The 18850-nt window shown below is 52.6% G+C and overlaps 1 protein-coding gene and 1 non-coding gene across 2 annotated transcripts in view; one reads left to right on the forward strand and one right to left on the reverse strand.

Moving 5' to 3' along the window:
- Rab11fip4 (RAB11 family interacting protein 4) overlaps positions 1 to 18850 on the forward strand; it is a 104105-nt gene that overhangs the window by 42333 nt on the left and 42922 nt on the right. The gene's annotated exons all lie outside the window — the stretch shown is intronic.
- LOC118590465 lies at positions 1613 to 1723 on the reverse strand. Its single transcript, XR_004945767.1, has one exon. It is a non-coding gene; the product is annotated as a U6 spliceosomal RNA (small nuclear RNA).

Genomic DNA, 18850 nt, shown 5'->3' on the forward strand with positions numbered 1-18850 from the left:
TTTGTTTTTTAGGTTTACTTAATTTTTTTTTTCTTTCTTCAAGACAGGGTTTCTCTGTGTAGTCCTGGCTGTCCTGGAACTCACTCTGTAGCCCAGGCTGGCCTTGAACTCACAGAGATCCACCTGGCTCTGCCTCCGAGTGCTGGGATTAAAGGCGTGCGCCACCTCTGCCTAGCTTACTTACTTTTATTTTATATGTATGGGTATTTCATTTGCATGTATGTCCCTGTACCTCCTGTGTGCAGTGCCCAAGGAGGGCAGAAGACATCAGATCTGGAGTGGAACTGGAGTGAGGGATGGTTGTGAGCCACGACAAATGTGGGTGCTGGGAACTGAACCCTGGTCCTCTACAAGAGCAACAAATGCTCTTAACCACTGCACCATCTCTCCAGCTTCCAGAAGTGGGTTTTTAATCTAAAGTGCTATAAAGATGGGTGGCAGGTGAGGCATGTCATCAGTGTGGCCTGGTGGCAGGTGAGGCATGTCATCAGCGTGGACTGATGGCAGGTGAGGGGTATGTCGTCAGCGTGGACTGGTGGCAGGTGAGGGGCATGTTGTCAGCGTGGACTGGTGGCAGGTGAGGGGCATGTCATCAGCGTGGACTGGTGGCAGGTAAGGGGCATGTTGTCAGCGTGGACTGGTGGCAGGTGAGGGGCATGTTGTCAGCGTGGACTGGTGGCAGGTGAGGGGCATGTCATCAGTGTGGACTGGTGGCAGGTGACTGCCCTTTCTACCTGCATGGCCTCTGCCCAGACTGTAGGCAGGAGCTCAGCTCCAGGTGACACGGGGCACCTTGGGGACAAAGTAGCCTCTTCCTTTAGGGCTCCGTCTCTTTCTCGACATCCTGCACCAGGCTTGGTTGTCTAGGTTCTCTCTCCATGGTCATCATCACTGTGTGTGAAGCGCCCTGCTGGGGCTGTGTGGTAACTGGGAGCCCGCCAGAACCCTTTGCCCAGTCTGTATCTGTGCTCCCGGCTCGTACAGTCTGCCTTGCACCTGACCTCTCCTAATGAAATCCTCGTCGGAGGGTGAGCATCACTCCAGCTAATGCGAGCTCTCCTGTGAGGCCTGCAAGTTCACATGCTGTCTGTCATGTGACTGCTGCCCTCCTTTGCCTCTGTGGGTTATTTTTATCTTGTTGGTCCCACTCTGAATGTGTCTTTTATCGTAAATAATTTTACAGATGTCAAGGGGAAAAAATCCACAATGAATTCTAATTAAGGAAGGAGAGAGTGTGTTGGAAAAGGAGTAGGGAAGTCTTCAGCAGGGAAGAGGCTGTTGCCATAGAGATGAGACTGGACCCAAACAACGTCTGCCAGCATTACTAGGGGCAGCTGGTTTGGGGTTTCCTTTTGTTTTTAAAGCTAGGTCTCAAGTGGGCATCCTGGCCTGGAACTCACTGTGTACACAAGGATGATCTTTTAAAACTTTTTTTGGTAAGGTACATACTTTTGTTAAAAATATGGGACACTTGCCAGGTGGTGGTGATGCACACCTTTAATCCCAGGACTCAGGTGGGCAGAGGCAGGTGGATCTCTGTGAGTCTGAGGCCAGCCTGGAGTGAGTTCCAGGACGGCCAGGGCTGTTACACAGCAAAACCCTGTCTGGAGAGAAAAGGGGGGGGGGCACACTTAATGAATTTATGTGTCATCCTTGCACAGGGACCATGCTAATCCGCTCTGTATTGTTCCAATTTTAGTTTGTGTGCTGTTGAAGCAAGCGCCCAAGGATGGTCTTAAGCCGGCCCCCGACCCCTCCCCTCCCCTCTTCTGAGTACTAAGATTACAGGTATGAACCACCACACCAGATGCTAGGCAAGCACTCTACCAACTGAACTACATGCCCAGCCAGCTTTTATAGGGTGGAGGTGGCCTTAGGTAGAGTAGGAGGCAGGGTCACAGAACACTGTGCCCCTGAGGCTGGCTTCTTAGGACAGTGGGGGTGGGCTTGTCCTGCTCAAGAGTAATTTGGAGGCAAGTGCCTTGTTCCAAGTAAAGAATGAGAGTTTGAAGTTTGGAAGTGTGGAGCCTCCTGGCCCCTGAGACAAGCTTGCACCCTCTGCAGAGGCGGGGACCAGCCTCACCGGAGCTCTGTCCTGCCCAGCTGTCCCATGTTCGCGAACTGAAAGTAGAGCACTGCTAGAGAAAGGGCCGGCCCATCCTAACCTGCAAGGACGCCAGGCCTACTGTAGGGCGGGCCTCACGCTGCATCCACCCCGGTCGGTCGCCGTGGCTTCTTGCAGCCAGTGCTGTGGGCCTCTCCCATAACTACTGCCTGTCATTTCCCCCATGGGAAGTTGACAGGGGTTACCTCATGGCCCCCCAGGAGACCCAGAGGGTTGTTCAGGGCTGTACTTGTGAAGAAGCAAGTCGGAGGCCGATGTCCGTTTGCTGGCCTGGCCTCACGGGACCACACACTTGGTGCTGTTACTTTCTCCCCCCTCCCCTTCTCTCCGTGCCGAGTCCCCCCCCCTCCACCCTGTCTTTCTGCTGTTTGCATCGGAGCACAGGTCACCTTCCCTTTGGAGCCAGGTCTCAGCAAGAGGCGGACACGGGGCAGGGTGGGCTGTTGGAACGTTGGCAGTGCCAGCCAGGTGCCCACACAGTCCATGGCACCTCTGACTGCCACCCATCCTTTCTGCTTAGACCCAGTTGTGCCCACTGCACCAAGAGGAAGCGGAGACACTGACAACCCTTGTCTAGGGGAAGGGCTTAGAGGTTTGGTGTGCAGAGCCTGGGTTGTCACACCTGTCTGAACCCAGGACTCCTGCCAGGCAGCTTCCTGTCACGTGTCCTGTGGCTTCTCTGCATCCCAGCCTCTCTTCACCCCTCTGTCCCAGCCTGGCAGAAAGGAACAGCTGTGCTAAGAAGGACTTGCAGAGCTTGTCCTGGTTCCTCATCAGGAGCATGCTGCCCCTAGGAGACAACCTGAGCATCACAGGAGCCCCCAGGTTGAGTGACAAGGCGGATGAATACTCCTCCAAGCCTGCTTTGCTGGCATTACCTGGATGCAGAGGTCCTGACCTGAAGACCTTTGTCTGGCTATGGAGCAGGGAATTGTGAGGTGAATATAAATAAGAGACCCCAGAAAGGGTCTCCTCTACAGGGAGCCTGGAGATGACCTGGGCTTCTTGGCCTTTGAACTTCATTACATTTATGTGCGTGTGTGTGTGTGTGTGTGTGTGTGTGTGTGTGTGTGTGTGTGTGTGCGCGCGCGCGCGCGCACACACACACATATGGAGAGGTCAGAGGACAAGTTATGGGGGTTAGTTGGTTTTCTCCTTCCACCATGTGGTTCCTGGGGTCAAACTTAGGTTATGGGTCTTGGTGGCATCTCTAATCTGCTGAGCTACTATGCCTCTGGACTTTGAAGTATCCTAGGCTCCTTAGGGACCTCCCATCTGGAAGAGGTACTTTACCAACCTTGTTGGCTCTTGGGACCCCTTTACGGCCCAGAATCTTTGCTGTAGAAATACACCTCCAACTGGCTCAGGCTTGTGCCATGCATTTGGGGCTCAGCTACTACTCCTCCCCTAGAGGAAACAAAACTTGTGATAACAGAGTGGGTTTGATTGACAGCTATTACTCAGAGACCGAAGGCCTTGTCTCCGCGCTCCCAATCAGTCATGTGCGTCTCTTCCCTCCATCTACCCTTGCCCTAGAGCCCGGGCCACATAGCTGTCTCCTGGCAGTCTGTGTGGGAATGCCGCCACCGGGAGTTGATGCAGGACACAACCTGTGCTGCTGAACGCGGCAGTCCCGGGCCCAGCCTTCGTTCATGATCACTGTCTGGTTACTGTGCCAGCCCCTGAGTGGACTTCCTGTACCCACCAGTCTTGACTAAACCTCTCCTCTGTGTCATTACCCCGTCCTTCCCTTAGGTCCTTCTCCCTCAGCTCAGACATAGTCTACAAATACAGGGACCCCAAGAGGAGAATCCTGCCTGTGAGGTGGGTACGCTGTGTGGTACTGGGCAGACTACTTAGCTTCTCTGAGGCCAGTATCCTTATTTGAAAAATAGTGATAAAATGCCTATCAGATTATAATTGTTTTTATTGTTATTAATCACTAGATTCTGAGCTTTGGGGGTTAGGGCTATCTCTGGTTCGTTTCTGTGCCTCGAGGGATGAAGGCCCTTGGCTGTCCTTTGACCAGGACCCAGTACCTCCTCCCATCTGTAATTAGTGTCTCCAGCAGCAAGGTCCCCCCATCTGCAATCTGGTTCTCTCTCCGCAGCTCTCCTTCTGCCTCTGCTGGCTTCCCTGGGGCAGGTTCTACCCCAGCAGGCTTTGCATCCCTCTGTACTGACCAGAAGCAGCCTTCCCTGCATCAGGACCCTTCTGTCTAGGGTGTCCCCTGTATTTGGAGCACAGGGACACGTGGAGCATTGCCCCGCCCTCTTGTGATTCCTAGAGCTGGGGGTCAGGGCAGATGCCCTGAAGTCAATGAGTACTAAGGCTCAGTCCTGCATTCTGGCCACTTCCACCTTCAAGGAGCACCTTCCCAGAGCAAAGTTAAGAGGAGCGCCACAGTGCTGGGCTGGACAGGGCTAGTGGCTGTCACCTCCCCAGGCCCTGCCCAGTGTCTAAAGCCTTACTGGGTTTGGGGTAGAGTTCTTCAAGTTCATGTGTAAGCTACCCATTGAAAAAATCCTTCTTTGGGTTAGGTGTGTGGTACGGGTGATCCCAGCCACTGAGGCCAAGGCAGGAGGTAGAGAGCTCTGGCCAGCCCAGGTTAGGAGTCAGGGATTTGTCTCCAACAACCGCCAAAAGGTAAGTGAGTAAATAAGTGAGTTCCTGGGTCAGATGGAGAGCAACACTGAGAACCGTGTGTGACACCTTGGCTTTTGAAAAATGGGCATTTCAAGTTCTTAGTTTAGGGCAGACTATGGGGAGCAACCAACCATGTCTAGGAGTCCTGCCTGCATGGAGGGCCAGAGTTTCCCTACCGTCAGCCAGGCCCAAATCTGAACATAGCCTGCCCTTCCAGGTAAGACCTTGAGTAAGCCAGGCAACCTCTCCCAGCCTCAGCTTGTCTGGGAAATGGGTGCCATCTTGCTGCACCCCTGGGCCCACTAGCATGGTTCTGGGAGGTATAGCTAGAGCCCTTTCTGTGTTAGCCAGAGAGTGCTGGCTCACGACGGTGAGATGTGGCGGGAGGAGAAATGGAGGTGACTGTAAACATTCATACTTCAGTTCTGTTTCCTGTTGGCTGGCTCCACTTTCTCCTATGACTCTACAGATGGTGGCTTTATCCCTCGGACTGTTTCCCACAGAAACCAGGGACATGTGTGCATCTGTGGGTGTGCATGCGTGTGCGCGTGCATGCGTGCGTGCGTGCGTGCGTGCGTGCGTGCGTGTGTGTGTGTGTGTGTGTGTGTTTACTGTGACAGGCGTTAGCCCGTAGAACTATAGAAAAGGGCACTGTGTTGCAGCTCCCAGCTGGGGCACTTGCTGAGCCCTCCCCTACCACTTGCCACCCACAGCTCCGCCCGCACCCCAGGCTTTAACAGCCTCTCCACTGGTTCTCATCCCCATTCCCCACAGCCCACCCCAAGGGTACAGGTGAGGCAGTAAAAGCCCTCTCCAGCCTGGCCTGGTCTCTGCCTCAGACACCACCCACTGCCAACACCTCCAGCACCCCATGGACCCTTCAGATCGTCCCTAAAGCACACAACTGAAAGGCGCTATGTGACCACAGGATACTTCAGGAACTTGGCTGTACAAGGCATTCTGGGAATCCTTCAGAGCCAGGCGATAGATAGACTGGTTTCCTCAGCACAGAGCCCCTCAGCGCTGTGACAAACCAAGCCTCTCTGGACTGTCAAAAGGAACAGGGAGGGCATGCAGTGTTCACACTCACATTGACCAGGGAGGCCACTCTCCACTGGAACACACTTTGGGACATGGCTAGGCCATGCCACTCCTCTTGTGACCTGTACCCATATGTGTGTCCTGGTAGCTAATTAGACCACCCAGTCCGGGCATGCACAAATTCCTACATCCTGACCTCCAGGCAGTTTATGCACATGCCCAGTCTACTGGGCATTCCAGTAGGTCACACACACACACTGAAGGTGCAGCCAGCTATAAGGTTGGGTGCACAGCAGGCAGGGTCAGGAGGATCCATTTGCATTTGAAATCTTGGAACAGGTAAGGCCGGAGAAAAACAGGGGACTGTCTCAAGGTCCCAGCACTGGCTGGTGGCGGCCCCGAACCAGGATAATGCTAGTCCAGTGCTAGCTGGTGGCATAAGTCACACCACACCGTGGCCTGGAAAGTTCTCCTTCCGGGGCCTCAGCTTGTGTGTGTATCATGTGGGGAAGGGGCACGTGTGCCATAGTGTATATGTGGAAGTCAGAGGACAACTGTGGGGAGCAGGTTCTCTCCTTCCGCCTTTCTGTGACTACTGGGGATCAAACTCGGGTCTCCAGGTTTACACGTCAAGTACTTTTACCTGCTGAGCTATCTTGTTGGCCCCTTACCTTAGCTTTTGGACCCCCCACCCTCCCGGAAAAAAAAAAAAAAAAAAAAGCCTTGGTTGAGCCTGATCATGAAGTCAGCTCTGCATTTGGCCACTGCCAGCTCAGGATTCCAGTAAACTGTCCCCAGAACTGTAAAGCTCAAGTCCTCAGGGCAGGGAACCCATCGGGGTTTTCCTGTTACAAAACAAGTGCCCTTCTCTGGGGAACCCAGAGTCTCGCAGGGGCAGGGTAGCCTGGTTAGCGTCACCATGGAGTTGTGGGGAGCTCTTGTGTCAGCGCTGATGCAGGAGGCCTGAGGTTCTCAGCTGGCTGGAGAGCAGCCTTCCCTGAAGCCCTTCCGTCCTGCAGAGCAAACTGCACTTGACCTTCTTCTGGTCCATCTGTTTCTCCTTGCTAGACCCCCAGAGGGACCGCCATCCCATTGTCCTTTCATGTGTGAGTGTGGCTAAAAGCCCTGTGTCCTGTGCGCAGTGTAAGGCACTCCCTGCCCCCTACCCCCCCCCCCCCCCCCCGGGCCTGTCAAGCAGCATCTTGCCTGCCACAGCTGGTGGCGGCCTTCCTACCGCGTGGGCTCACTCCCGGCAGGGCGGCTGCTACTGCCACGGCTATTTTCTTTTTATTTCTCCCTCTGGGAGCGTGTAATCAAAGGGCAGCATCAGCACTGCTGCCTGTCACTAGGAGCAGAGACCATGGGTACTGTTCTCAGCCAGGCCCTGAAAGAGGGAGTCCGTGGTTGGCACCATTTGGGGTAACACTTTCATCTCTTAGATGGGGAAACTGAGGTTCTAGAGGACCTACACCTTCTTCAAGGTTGCTCCCTTGAACTCCACTCTAGACCAGGGGTCTCCCCAGCCCTGCGCCTGCTGTGGCAAGGGCAGCATTGAGAGGAATACCCCACTGTCCTCACCCCTTGGCCGACTGAGTACAGGTTGCAAGTCATATCTCACTGCTCCATAATCCTGGGTAGACTTGAGAATCAGAATCCTAACAAGCTTGCCCGACTGAGCACAGGTCTAGAATCACTGCTGTGGGCATGCTCCCACCCCCGCCCCAGGCTCACAGTCTCCAGACCTGCAGCAAATTCAGCCCTCAGGCTTCCCAGCCCCACCGGACCAGTCTGCTTTCGCTTTCAGTCACTTAGCTCGCCTGACAGCCCTGAGGCGGGGACAGTTAGACACCTGGTTCACAGTTCACGTCTTTATCTGCTGCCTCCGGTTCTGTGACTTCTGTTTTCTCACCTGCAGGAGGAGGGTGGGACAACCTCCCCTCCCTCCTGCTGTTAGGCGAGAGTGTTATTGCAAAGGTTAGCTTTGTTAAAATGAATTTTAGCAGCCGGGATGTAATGTAGTTCAGTTGGTAGAGAAATTACTTAGCGTTCATGAATCCCTGGGTTTGATTCCCAGCGTGACATAAACCAGGCCTGGTGCATTCTCAGCACTAGAGAGTGAGAAGCGAGAGGCAAGAGGATCAGATGTTCAAGGCTATGTAGACATAAAAAAACTCAAGGCTAACCTGTGCTACATTAGATACCAACTTTAAATTTTTAAGAAAGGATTTATTTTTATTTTATGTGTATGGGTGTTTTGCCTTCACATGTGTATGTATGTGCACCACATGTGTGCCTGGTGCTTGTGGAGGCCAGAAGAGGGTGTCAGGTTCCCCTTGGAACTGGAGTTACAGCCATTTGTGAGCTACCATATGAGTTCTGGGAACCAAACGTAGGACCTCAGCAAGTGCTCTTAACCTGTTGAGTCATCTCCTGGGTCCTAAAATGTCATCTTTAAAAATATGTATGTATGTATGTATGTATGTATGTATGTATGTATGTACGTACGTATGTGTTTAGGGCAGAGTTTCTCTGTGTAGCCTTGGCTGTCTTGGAACTAGCTCTGTAGACCAGGCTGGCCTCAAACTCACAGAGATTCTCCTTGCTTCTTTTGGTATTTTATGACAGACTTTCTCTCTGTAGCTCAGGCTAGCCTTGAACTGCCTCAGTCTTGAATTGCCAGGATTATACCTGCCTGTTGAGCCCATTGTGGGGGTTGAAAAGTTGCTGGGAGAGGTGAAGAGATTTTCCCAAGGTGACCCAGCCACTGACTGGTGTGGTCGTTCACTTGTCTGCCCTGTGAGAGTGACATGGCAGCCCTGCTGGCCAGCCAAAGCTCAGCCGGTGGCTGACACCGACAGATCGTGGTCTTGAAAGCCCCTCCACACTCCCAGCTTCTCTTTGCTGGCCACACGCACTGTGGGCTCTGATAAATTCCCAATCCCATTAGCCAGGCAGGAGCTGTCTAGAGAAAACAGGTGGCCCTACTGAGCAAGGAGCTCAGTTTCCCAAGGGTCTGAATGTCCCCCAGGGACACAAGGCCCCAGGGGAAGCTGCCACCCTCAGTCTGGAAAGCTGGACGTTTGTTATGCTAATGTGCATCGACGCACAAAACTTCCCCAGTTTCTGGAAGAATTCACACTTGGAATCTTTGCCTTTGGTCTCAGTGGCCTGTGAACCTCACCCCGTCTGGCGCTGGGTGGGTGCCACCAGGACCCTGTGCTTGAATCTGCCTCAGCTCTGAAAAGCTGTGCCTCCTAGGGTCTCTCTTTCCCCCTCCGCCCTCATTCTGTCCTCTGACTGGTTCTCATGCTGTGTTCTGTTTGTCGAGGGCCACCGTTGTGAGCTTGTCCCTGATGACCCTCAGGAAGGGCTTTGCGTCCTGTCTCTTTGGGTTGCCCGTGGAGTGTCCAGCACTGGCACCCACTGCCCACTGCTCTCCCATCCTGGCTGCTCAGGAAGGCGGCTCCTTTGCCACCTTTTTCTCTGCTTTCATCCCTGCTGTGATGGAATGGGTCCAGGGGTCAGTGGCAGCCAGCTCGGGGCCCATTCTAATGAAGGAAACTGAATGCCTGGGCAGCCGAAACTGGCCCCTTGCAAACGGCCAAGGGAGAGCCTGCCCTCATGGAGAGCGTGCCAGCTCTTGTTTGCCCCAGCCTGGTATTCTTAGACACAGACTGGGCCATGGGGCCCCAAGGGATGGGCCCAGGAAGGGGAAGGTGACAGAAAGCAGGTTTATTTAGGGTAAGTGGTGCCTCCCGTGGCATGGTGCCTTCAGAAACTGGAAGAGCAGACAGCACATCTGGGGTGGGAGTCAGGACTCAGATCTAGCAGGATTATGATGCCAAGCTCTCGGGACTCTGGAGTTGGGACCCTTCTGATCAGAAGTTCTCTCTCCCTCCCTCTTCACAGAAGGCCACACAGCTGCAAAAGCTGTTCCTTGGACAGCCACATACTGACCCTATCCAGGGCCCCTTCTGCTGGATTTAGAGGGGCTGTGCAGAGTGGAGAGGGCTTGAAAGACAGGCAGGCTAGCATCCTGGCCCCGCATGTCCTCTGGCGGGCAAATCTTTCTGAGTCTCAGCTTCCTCATCTGTGAAATGGGGAGACTAGTATATACTCAGGTACATCCACATTGGGTGGAGCGGAAGCTCTTTGGAGTCAAGGCACAGCAGCACACCCTGGTTTTGCCTGGTTTTGCGCTGGAAGACAATGGCAGGCCCCTCTTGCGCCCTGGGAAAGGTCTAGGAGCTGAAGCTTGGGAAACTTGCACTGCAGCCGCAGCTAGCTGCACCCTGCCTGGTGGACCAGGGTGAGCAGGCTGACTTGCCCCTGCAGAGTCTGTCAGCTCTGGGGAGCCACTTGGTATATTCGGTCATTGTCATCCCTCCAGCCAGGGTGAGAGCTTCAGGGAACACACTCAGCAGCACTCTCCACCCCGGTCTCACCTCAGAGGGGGCTGCCATATCCTGTGCTCAGAGCAGTACCTGACCTACGGGGAGCCCCAGCAAACAGTAACAAAGGAGCAAGCCTCTCCCCAAGGGTCCCGAGGGCCCTGCAGAGGGGAAGTTGATAGCAACTATCATGACTGCCATGAGGAAGGAGCTACCTAGCAGGTGGGCAGCAAGGGGACAAATGCTGTTCCAGCCAGTAACCACCATGTGGCTGGAACCTGACCCTAAATGCTCCCTGTGTGGTAGGTACTTTTTCCACCTTTGTACAGATGGGAGTATGAGGCCTAGAGCCCCTCACCTGGCAGTCATGTCCGCCACAAAGCTGCTTGCAGGTTGTGCCTGGATTCGGGTCTGAAATCAGGTAGCTTTGTCCTGTGGTTAGATGCCGAGCCTGAAGCAGGGAAAGGCTTCCTTGCCTGAGGCCAGGTCTCCCCGACCTTGGGCGAGCGGGTCGCTGGGCAGGCCAGACTCGGACAGGCGTGATGAGTATTTGGACAGGTTTGATGGCCGAGACTGGTGTTGAGGGGCCCCCATGAGGAAGCAGCCAATTCTGCCCTGGGGGCGGGGGTCAGAGCAGGTGCAGTGGTGGTCACACTAGGTCTCTAAAGCTTAGTCACGGTTGTCAACATAAAGCTTCATCGGGAAAGAAAATATTGCATGATCCCTCTTATCTATGGAACTTTAAAAATATTTTTTAAGGAGCTGGCGAGATGACTTAACAGTTAAGCTGCTTTTACAGAGAACCCGTGTCAGGTAGCTCACAACTGCCTGTAACTCTGGTATTAGAGGGTATCAGGACACTTATGGACACCTCGAATACCAGCACTCATGTGTACATACCCACACACAGGCATATGGACATATAACACATAATTAAAAATCATAAAAATAAATATTTTAAAGGTTGGGGCTAGGGTGTAGCTCAGTGGTAGAACACTTCCTAGCATGTTTGAGACCCAGGGTTTGATGCCCAGCATCATGACAGGAAAAGCTTGGCTATGTAGAGATGGAGAATAGATCGTTTCCAGGAATGGGTGGGGAATCGATGGCCAGAGGTGGGTCAGGTACAAAGCAGCTGACGGGGATGAACAAGTCTGAGGAGCAGATACAGAGCCTGTGGCTGTGGCTGATGGGAGTGAATCTTAGGAATTTTACTTCAAGAGTAGATTAAAGTTGCTTTCGGGATGGGCTTGGAGGTGTGTGACATGATGGTAATTATTCCACTATAGTAGCCATGGTACTAGATATGTATCTTACATACAATATATACTTTCAGAGTTTGTGTGGAGGGGGTAGTAGCTTGATCTAGTGTGGTGACAGGCATTGAGTACAGACTCAGGACCCCCTGCTGTGAGGCAGGAGGCTGAGAGAGGCTTCTGGGCTGGTCACTCCCAGTGAACTCTGGGTGAATGCCTGGGTAGTTCGCTAAGTGCAGTGGGAATGGGACTGAGGGACAGCAGGTTTCAGAGGGAACTAGGCAACTGGTATGTGGATATGTTCCCTTTGGATGCCTCTCAGATACTGGGGCCATGTTACCTACAAGTGGAAGTAGGCGTTCAGATCCCTGTGGGTTCCAGGCCCTCATTCTCCCATTCTTCAGAAGTGCGTGCTGCCGGGCAGTGGTGGCGCACACCTTTAATCCCAGCACTCGGGAGGCAGAGCCAGAAGGATCTCTGTGAGTTCGAGGCCAGCCTGGTCTACAGAGTGAGATCCAGGACAGGCTCTAAAACTACACAGAGAAACCCTGTCTCGAAAAAAAAAAAAAAAAAAAAAAAAAGGAAGGAAGGAAGAGAGAGAGAGAGAGAGAGAGAGAAGAAGAAGAAAGAAAGAAAGAAAGAAAGAAAGAAAAAAATGTGTGCTGTAGTTGGCCCTCCCCGGGGGCTATCTGGGCTGACTTGCCAAAGAATTGCAGTCACCACTGGAACCACCTGCATTTCATGGCTGGCCAAGAGAGAGAACAAAACCTCTACCTTCTTGCTTCTTTATGGACCACTTGGCAAGATCGTTTCTACTCCCGAGCCCTGTGAGGTCCGCTAAAACCCCTCTGCTTCCAGCTCTCCTTAGACTTTCCAAGGTCTGATGGCTAGGACACTAACAGCTTCCTCCAAGCATCTGGGTGAGGGGTCTGGAGCTCAGGACGGGGCCAGGCTAGGCAGCAGCATGCAGTGGAAGTTAAAGCCACAGGTCAGACAAGACCCCCAGCCCCCAGGAGGAAGCCCAAGGCAGACCACATTTAGTGCTGAGGCAGGCACAGGGGGAAGTTTGTACTTCTGGTGGGGGAGGGGGCCTCAGGTGTTGAAGACTGTTAGGTCATCACAGATGTATTCACTGATTCAGGGCTGGTAGTAACTTTATAGACAGTGCAGCCACTGCAAGTCACAAGACGGAGCTCGATATGATGGTGTGTACCTGTAATTCCAGCACTTTGGGAAGCTGCAGCAGGAGGGTGAGGATTTAAAAGCCCTGTTTTAACCAAACAAGACGAAAATAAAATAAAACAGAGTCTGGGGGTGTAGTTCAGCTGGTAGAGTGCTTGCCTAGTATGTGCGAGGCTCTTGGGCTTGATTCTTAGCACCACGTAAAACTGGACATGATAGTGTATACCTGTACTCCTAGCACTCAAGAGGAAGCAGGAGCATAGGAGTTGAAGATCATCGCTGTTACATATCCAGTTTAAAAACAGCTGGGGGGTGGGGGGTGGGGATTTAGCTCAGTGGTAGAGCGCTTGCCTAGCAAGCATAAGGCCCTGGGTTCGGTCCTCAGCTCTGGCAAAAATACATACATACATACATACATACATACATACATACATACATACATACATACAAAAAGCAATAAATAAATACAAAAAGCAATAAATGAATGGATGAATAAATCAATCAATCAATCAATCAATAAAAACAGCTGGGGACCGGCGGCGACGCCTTTAATCCCAGCACTTGGGAGGCAGAGGCAGGTGGATCTCTGTGAGTTTGAGGCTAACCTGGTCTACAGAGTGAGTTCCAGGACAGCCAGGGCTACACAGAGAAACCCTGTCTCTAAAAAGCAGTGGTAGCGCACGCCTGTAATCCCAGCACTCGGGAGACAGAGGCAGATGGATCTCTGTGAGTTTGAGGCCAGCCTGGTCTACAGAGCAAGTTCCAGGACAGATCTCCAAACCTGCAGAGAAACCCTGTCTCGAAAAACCAAAACAAACAAACAAAAAACTTAAAAAACAAAACAAAACAGAAAACCAGCCTGGAATACACAAGGCCTCAAAAGCAAACTAGTGGGCAGGAGAGATGGCTTAGACATGGAAGACTAAAAACAACCAAAGAACAAACAAAACCAAAATCACAACAGGGGACTGAACTGCGGTCCACCCTGCCGTTCAGGTGAGAGCCCCAAGCTGAGAGACTAGGCAAGTACAGGTGGTCAGCAGCAGGACTGTTGGGGGCTGTAGCCTGAGCAGAGTGGATGCCAGGAGGCCTCACCCCTATGAATGTGGCCTTGTGGTTTAGTCAGGACAGCAGGAAACCTGGCCTGAAAACAGCCTCTTTTTAGGGCAACCCCCCACCCCATGGGCCTCCTCTGGCCTCAGCCTCTCCAGTTTCCACCTGAACACAGTGGCTCCTTCAGCCCTGGGCTGTGGTTTCTTAAGTAAGAAGAACAGTGGCTCAGTGTCTGGAGGCCAGGCGTCTTTGGTTTCCCTTTGCTGAGCCCAGCCCTGGCAGAGAAGCCACAAAGAGCTTGTGTGTGTGTGTGTGTGTGTGTGTGTGTGTGTGTGTGTGTGTGCGCGCACGCTGAGAGAGGAGAGGCCAGCCCTAGTTCCCCGACCAGCCTTCTGTTTATCCAGGGATAGATTGGACAGGCCCAAGGAAGCTGTGGCATTGGGTCCTCTTGGAGTCGCCCCAGGCTCTCTACCTTACTGATGCTGGGTCCTAGGCTCAATGGCTTTACTGCAGAGCTAGGGCTACAGGCCTCCTGGTGTCTGCTGTGGCTGCAGGGGGAGGGGGGCCCATTGAGATTAAGGAGATAATTTTGAGGGATTTGTTTGCTTTGAAAGTGGAATTATAAGCCTTTTAGTGTCTTCTGACCAGAACAATCAGTCTTTGCTCATCCATATCCAGAAGTAGTTGTTTGGTGTGTGTGTGTGTGTGTGTGTGTGTGTGTCCCATGGAGTGTCCCTTGCAGAGGACCTCATTTTGGGCTGAGAATGAGGCAGATGACTAGAAAGGACAGGAACGTGCTAAGGGGTGTCAGAGGGCCTCATGTGAGAACCAAGCCTGAGTATCCATCATGGGACTGAGGAGGGGCTGAAAGTGGGCACAGCTGAGGCACATGTGGACAAGTCCCCAAGACCTGGTGTGAGCTGCACCTGCTGAAAAGCCGCCACACTGGACAGTGGACACCCGCTGAAAAGCCGCCACACTGGACAGTGGACACCTACTGACCAGGTGACAGAGAGGGAAGTGGAAGCCTGCCTGGCCCAGGCAGGTCAGAGGCAGGCCTCAGCTCTGTCCCCAGGCCTTGTCACTAGGCCTCATCTGTGGTATGGATCCAGCCACGGCTGCTGTGTAGCTGGTGAAACTGAAAAGCATGGAGAGGGAGGCCCACAGCAGGCAGGCAATAATTGGTAGTCCTTACTAAGAATAAGCTGCCAGAGGCTGGGTGTGGCGGTACACACCCTTTAATCCAGTACCTGGGAGGCAGAGGTGGGTGATCTCTGTGAACTGGAGGCCAGCCTGGTCTACATAGCAAGTTCCAGCGACAGAGAAAAAACTCTGTCTCAAAAAACAAACAACAGTTAAAAAAGAAAAAAAAAAAAAAAAAAAAAAAAAAGGAAGAAATTATCCTCATGGGACAGAGCAGGTCTCCCAGATCTGTTCTGAGGAAAGGCTATTGGGTCTTGAAGGAGGCCTCTTTGATACCCTCAGCTGTCTCTTCTATGTCTTGGAGCTGGCCTGGTGTCACATGCCTACACTCAGGAAGCAGACAGTAGGGTCACCACAGGTTTGCTGCCAGGCTGGGCTACACTGCAAGACTCCGTCTCAAAAAGCCTACAGATATGTGTCTGAGGAACTGTCCAGAAGGTTCTGCTAACTCACACCCAGGCAGACTCTCTGCTCTCCACAGTGTGTGAGTGAGTGATCCTCTGTCCCAGACACATAAGGAGCTGGAGTTCCAAGACAGCCAGGGACATGGACCTCATCCTCAGGAATTGCAGTCTGGTTGGGAACCTGATAAAGGCCAACATACATTGTCTGCATCACAGCAGCTGATCTTGGGCTTCAGGTATAGAGATCATGACCCAGGGAGTCATTGTCCCTTGACCAGACAGGGGAATCTTTATCTGGAGGTGACAACTGAGTGGAGATTTGCAGGATAAACAGGAGTTTTTTTGATAGCCAGAAGAGACCAAACATTTGATAATAAAGCAATAGTCTCAGTCTGCTCCCATTGCCTCGACCAAGTTTTGTGATTGGGGCGGCGGCGGGGAGGGGGGGGTGTCTTTTATGTACACTTCAGTTCCCCACCTTTCTATTTCCTCTTTTTTTTTACACTGCCACCACTTTTGAGCCCCCCACTTTGTTCTTGCAAACTGGGGATTGAACCTAGACGTGCAAGGTCAGTGCTCTGTACTGATCTACCCCTCAGCCCTTTATGGCTCTCAGTATTTTGCTCGCCCTGGGGCTGTTGTGTAGCTGAGCCAGGCCTGAAGACAGCCCACCTCTCATAAGCTCGACACCACTAGGTGACTGCATGGACAGAGTCCTTGAGGAGCCACATGCCCAACCCTGGCTCTGTGGTGGGTGTGCTGATGAGAGGCAGAGGCCTGGAAATCAGAGCCTGGGGTGAAGGAAGCCTGGCCTCTGCCAGCATTGTAGCTGATGAGAAAGAGGTTAGCAGTGGCCCCTAACGATAGCAGAGTCACCCAGGCAGCAAGTAGGTATCCAGTGACCCTTTCCAGTGCAAAAAACACATTGCCTAAATCCTGGAGCTGACAGTCTGTGCACCCCAGAGCCTCTCTACCCCTCACCCTGTCTTGTTTTTCCTCCTGTTTCCTTCCTCCCTCCTCTCCTTCCTGTATGTGTTGGTTTTGATGTTGTTTTTGAGATAGGGTCTTAGGCTGTAGCCCCAGCACTCACAATTTAGCCTTGGCCTTGACCGTTTTCTTCAGAGTACATGCTTGCTAACCTGACTTCTCTGATACAGTGCCAGTTCTGTAGCATCCAATCAAGACTTTGTACTGCTCTCAGCTGTACCCACAAGACCACAACAGCGCCAGGCACATAGCACATCCTCATCCTTTAGGAAGGAATGAAGGAACAAAGGACATCTTCAGTCAGGATCATATGCCTTCCTTCCGAGGACTCACCTGAGCAGTTTTTACCCAGGGCCACCCATGAGCACCTGGCTTTGGCCATTTGCATTAAGTTGCCAGCAGCCAGTGGATGGTGGAGACTCTGAGTCATCAAGGAGCAGTGCGGGTCAGGAACCACTGCTTTCCCTTTCCTTCTGAAATGCTGTACAAGTTGGCAGTGGAGTTGATCTGGGTGGGGTGACCCAGCCCCAGTCCAGGGAAGGTGAGAGGTGAGTCTGGAGAAGAAGGAGTATTTAAACTGCCCTGGGTGTGGTGGGCAGTTACCTGATGTCACCAAAGGAAGGAAAGGAATTTCCCTCCTAGTCTTCCCTATTCTGAATCTAAAGGAACCTTGTCCCTCCCCAGCCACCTCTTCTTGTGACTCAGAGATGTGTGTCAATGAGGAAACATGCTTTGCTCACCATCATCCCCTCCTGTCCTGGGTTTGAATGACTAAGAAAACCCACTCTTCATGTGGGCACTGGAGCTACAGGCCCAGCATGGTGGCATAGGCCTTTAATCCTAGCATTTGGGAGGCAGAGGCAGACAGCGCTGTGTGCGTTAGGGACTAGCCTTGTCTACATAGTGAGTACCAGGCCAGCTAGAGTTACATAGTGACACTCTGCCTCAAAAAATGAAAGGAAAGGGAGGGGAGGGGAGGGGAGGGGAGGAGAGGAGAGAAAGGAAATTGAGCTGTGTGCCCTGAAGACCTGGTCCCACCCAAACCTCCCAGGGTCCAGCCAGACGTTAGGAGGGAGCCTGGCCTGAGGACCCAATGGCCACAGAGGACAGACACTTGTTGCAGGGTCCATCCCTGGGGTGGCACAGGGTGTGGAGGTGGAGGAACCTGCACCTGTGCTGTGCAGCCCCAGCTTTGCAGGGGGGACTTTGGGGACCAGGGAGAGAGGATGGTCCTGCTACCAAAGGGAGATAGATGCTGGGCCTGTCCCAGCCCCTGGCACAAACCCAATAGGGAGGAAGGCTCAGGTTTCCAGGGACCTCCCAGGTTTCCTGAGTAGGAGATTGGAAATGGCTTTCCTTTGGGGTGACAAGCCACTGCTACTTAGGATTCTGCCTGCCTGCTTGTCTCTCTCCTCTTTTCCTAGGCCACTGTACAGTCGTGATTCATCCACTGTATTCTGGGACTGGAAGCTGAGACCTAAGTCACAGCTGACACTTTCTAAGGGTGGACTCTAGGAACCTCTGAGGAGAGGTGACAAAGGACAAGAACATGTGGTACACTCCCAGCAGGCTTTGCTGCACAGCCACACTGTATTGAACAGGAGCCACATCCAGGGTGTGTGTGTGTTGACAGAAGCAACCCACTCATGTGACCCAGCATGACTGATGTCGACAGTTCTGGTTAATGACTGATGTCCATCATGGAGAGCTCGAGACTGGGAGGGGAAGGGGAAGCCTGGCTAAGATCCTGGCTGTTACAGGTGGACTGGACAACAGGGGCTGCTTTCGGGGGTGTGACGACCTGGAGGAGAGGTTGTAAATGTGGCCTCACGTGGAAGACCATATGAGAAGCGAAACTCGTATTTTTTAATCTTAAGAAATGTTATTGGGGCGGTAGTGGCGCACACCTTTAATCCTAGTACTTGGGAGGCAGAGGCGGGTGGATCTCCCAGAGTTCCCGACTAGCCTGGACTACATAGTGAGTTCCCGGACATCCAGGGCTCTGTAGAGAGACCCTGTCTCAAAAAGTTTTTTATTTTTTTATTTTTAATTTTTATTGCATTTATTCAGAGTGTCTGGAGAGCAGAGGACAGTCTGTACGAGTCAGTTTTTTCCTTTCATCAGGTGGGATCCGGGGTTGAACTCGCCAGCCTTCGTGGCAAGTGACTTTACTAGATGATCTAGCTTCTTGGCCATTTACTTACCTGCCTACTTGTTGGCTTGTTTGTTTTCACTCTAAGTGTGTGCCACCAAGTGCATGTAGACGTCAGAAGGCAACTTTGTGAAGCAGGGCTTCTTTGAATTTTAAAATTATGTATGTATCTGTGTGTGGATATGTAATGTGAGTCTAGAAGAGGGCATCGGAGCCCGGGAGTGATAGATAGTTGTAAACTTCCTGCTGTGGGTGCTGGGAACTGAACTGGGGTCCTCTGGGAGAGTAGTGTGCACTCTTAACTGTGGAGTGGAGTGGCTCTCCCTCTTAGCATTTGCTTAGAGGTTTCCTCTCTCAGGCAGGGTCTCCGCTGAACCCAGGGAGGTTCAAGACCCACCCCCCCCCCCAGG

The sequence above is a fragment of the Onychomys torridus genome, chromosome 8, assembly GCF_903995425.1.
Source record: "Onychomys torridus chromosome 8, mOncTor1.1, whole genome shotgun sequence".
Taxonomy (NCBI): Eukaryota; Metazoa; Chordata; class Mammalia; order Rodentia; family Cricetidae; genus Onychomys; species Onychomys torridus.